Source organism: Dipodomys ordii, unplaced genomic scaffold (assembly GCF_000151885.1).
Source record: "Dipodomys ordii isolate 6190 unplaced genomic scaffold, Dord_2.0 Scaffold100, whole genome shotgun sequence".
NCBI lineage: Eukaryota > Metazoa > Chordata > Mammalia > Rodentia > Heteromyidae > Dipodomys > Dipodomys ordii.
In genome coordinates, this window is record NW_012267316.1 from 5,616,540 (window position 1) to 5,620,106 (window position 3,567).

At 39.1% G+C, this 3,567-nt stretch overlaps 1 pseudogene; it reads right to left on the minus strand.

Annotated features, from left to right (window-relative positions):
* Positions 1-271: 271 nt before the first annotated feature.
* On the minus strand, positions 272-1,075 carry LOC105993804 (annotated as a pseudogene).
* Between the last annotated feature and the right edge of the window lie 2,492 nt (positions 1,076-3,567).

Here is a 3,567-nt window from a genome sequence, read left to right on the forward strand (position 1 = left end):
TTCTAATTTGTTTTTTTTAGTAAATTCCCTTATAAGCCATCAAATACATCGTACTATTTCTACTTCTGCAGTCTCTTCAGTCCTTTCATAGTGTCTGGATTGCATTCACACTTTGTGTTTTCATCACTTACTTGACTGTAAATTTGAAGAGGTTAGGGAATCACTTCAAGGCACACTCTAAGTATGTTACCCAGTACATGATTTTTTAACCATCATTTACAACTTCACAACATCTCATGGTTCTCTATGCAGTCTCTCTGCGCAGTCTATTTCAGCTTCTAGTGCTGTACATATCTATATCTTCTGGATAGGACTGCCAATGATCCATATGCTTTGGGTCAGATATAAACTGTTTGAATCTGAGGTGAATGCTGATTTAGTCTTTGTTTCAGAGTAGATGGAGTTCTTTTGGTAAAGGCATTGAAAGTTTCAGGACTTGAGTTGTTTTTGCAGGCATTTCTGTTTCATTGGGGCTTCCTAGCTTAGTTTATCCTTAGGTTCAGAGAGTGATTGGTTTTTGTTGCTTGTTGCTCACAATGATTTAACAGCTTCATAAATGTGCTGGTTGGTCGCATATGCTTTCTTCCCAGTAATCTTTGCAATGATTACTGACTGAGCTGGGTAGCAACCAGTTGCTCCTAATGTAGCTAGTTCTAGTAGATAGGTCATTTCTTAAATCTAGAACCTTTTCTTGCTGAAACCAAACCCACCAATCCTGAAGCTGTAATCACACCCATTTTAGGAAGAAAATCTTGAGGAGGACTTTTCAAGTAGACATAGGCATCTTTCCCAAATCGTACTGTATCCATTATTTCATTTTTCATAAAGACATAAATACCCTGGTATCAGCCAAAGTAAGAACGTGTTGTGATATGGACACAAAGCCCATTTATAAATAACCAGGCTGTTCGTGAATGTATTTAGGCTGAAGAGGTGGTACAGTATATATGGGGAGCGGCTCTGGTCTTGCTAGCTGCTTTTTGGATTCCTCTTCTTTAGCTGCATACACATTTATAAATGCATATAGCAGCCCTGCAGACATGGTTGTCAGTTTTCCCATCCTAAAGGCCGCCATGTCCCTGACTTCTTGCTCAAAGCTAGCATGCTACAAATTGAACCATAGCTCTACTTCCAGCTTTTTGGTGGTTAATTAGAAATAAGCATCTCATGGACTTTCCTATCTGGCTTGGCTTAGAAGCACAATCCTTAGATCTCAGTTAGGATAACAGGAGTAAGCAACTAGCACCTGGCCTCTTCTATTCTTTGAGCTAGAATTCTGCCTTTTAAGGACTTTTGCCCACACAACTCCCAGCAAAGGACTTTGCTTACAGTACATAGTTCTGAATCCATGGAAAAAAACAAACAAGAAAATCATTTTTCAACCTGAATGACACATTTGCTGTGAAAATCATCACTGATGATGACCTGTAATGTGGGTCAGATGCTGTTGAAGCAGAGCCACACAGATAGCCAAATTCATTTCCAAATTCTTTTCTCTTGACAATTTATACCCAGGGGTAGAAGTAGGCAAGGGTACAGTGTGTGCGTGTGTGTGTGTGTGTGTGTGTGTGCCAGCCAGTCCTGGGGCTTGAACTTAAGGCCCGAGCACTGTCCTTGAGCTGTTTTGCTCAAGGCAAGTGCTCTAGCACTTAAGACACAGCTCCACTTCTGTATGTTTTTTGATAATTTGGAGATAAGAGTCTCATGGACTTTCATACCCAGGTTAGATTTGAACCATCATCCTCAGATCAACCTCTTGAATAGCTAGGATTACAGGCATGAGTCAGTCACTAGCACCCAGCCTGGGCCTATTTTATCCAGGAAGTGGTAGAAGAGATCTAAAACTCATGCACTAGATTGTTGGTTTGTTTTTTCTGTGTAGTACCAAATAATATAACTTAGATTTTATTTTTGTTTAATTTAGGAACTGAGTTAAGCAAACAATGCTTTGAGTATCAAAAAACAATCTGAATCTGATCAGAGAGAAAGCAAAGGAATTTCAGATAACACATGAGGCTTTATGTTTGAACACGGAAGTTTCCAAGATGTCAAGGCAAGAGCAATGCAATACAGTATAGAAATGTCAGCAACTGGATGGGAGGGAAAAGATGGGGGAGAATGATCAAAGTGGCGACATTGAACTAGATGCAGTGTGCTATTGTGCTCATAATCTGACTTGTGGAACCTTTATACAACTACTTAAAATTATATATATAATATATGTCATATACATAATATTATATATATATATATATGTAAATGTCAGCAGCAACACTTTTAACCCTCATCATAGCCCTAAAGAAGGTCATCAATCATTTGGCCTTCCAGTTGCTTTGTATAGGAATTAGCTAAGAGGTGACCTCCATGTGACTCCTTTGCCCTTGAAGAATGCTTTAGTAGGCCACACAATGATGCTCATGTCCTCTCAAGGAGTAGGCCATGTTGACTTTAAATGGTTTATTTGTTTTCTGCACCTGTTTCTGTTACCTTCCAAAACCCAAGAGAACCAAAGGCAGACCTTCTGCCAGTCTGAGAAATTATTTTGTCTAGATCATACACCAGAGGAGGTGCCAAATGGAATAGAATGTGCCAGATGTCCATCCAGGTAGAAGGAAGTCAGCCAGATGACATCTCCTCATTTAAAATAACCCAAAACTTATGTGAATCCAGAACTGGTTTGATTTCTACTGTTTATGCACCATAGCATCTGAGAGTGCTGAGCAAATAGCTGAAATTCACTGCACTCGTTTTTCCACCCTGAAATTCAGAGCCGTGAATTGCAGAGAGGTTAAATGTTGTTCTCATTCATTAATAGTTCACTTATGGCTGATCCAGTTCCAGCTGGAACCGAGGGGAGCCCAGGTGCTCCAACTGCAAACCACAGCAAGAGAGACGTGACCTGTGACTTCTCTCTATTCCTTACACTCCTCTATTACTGTGATACCAGGGATAGAGATGGTCCACTTTAGCAACTATGACCCATTCCCACCAGTTTCAATTGATAATACTGAGAAGACTTGAACCATTAAAATCTATGGCAGAAAAAAATATGGTATTCGTCAAACTCAGGAAAGGGGAGGATTTGAATACTCATTAGATTCCAAATTTTTGCTCTCAAGAAGTTGGTTGAGAATAGCCACACTTTTTATAGTCATACATCATGTAATAGATTATTAAAATAATACCCTTGCTAACTATGGAGTAGTCTCCTATAATCAGGTGGATTTTTCCCAAAGACCTTTTTTAATGTACTTTTTGTTTTTGTAAAGGTGATGTATAAAAGTGTTTCACTTATGTAAGTCAGAAAAAAGTACATTTTTTGAACAATGTCATCCCTTTCCTCACTCTTTCCAAGATTTTCCCTTCTATCCCCCTCATAAGTTGTATAGTTCATTTTCAACACAGTGTTTAGTGTCACTGCTGTATTTGTTCACCCTTTGTCCAACAATATCTGGGCCACCCTTCTCTCCCTAAGACATAAGTAAACCCTACAAAAGGAAAAGAAACCAAAGAGAGCAACAAAGGATAAAACCTCATGTTTCCATTTCCTGGAGTTCATTTTGATGA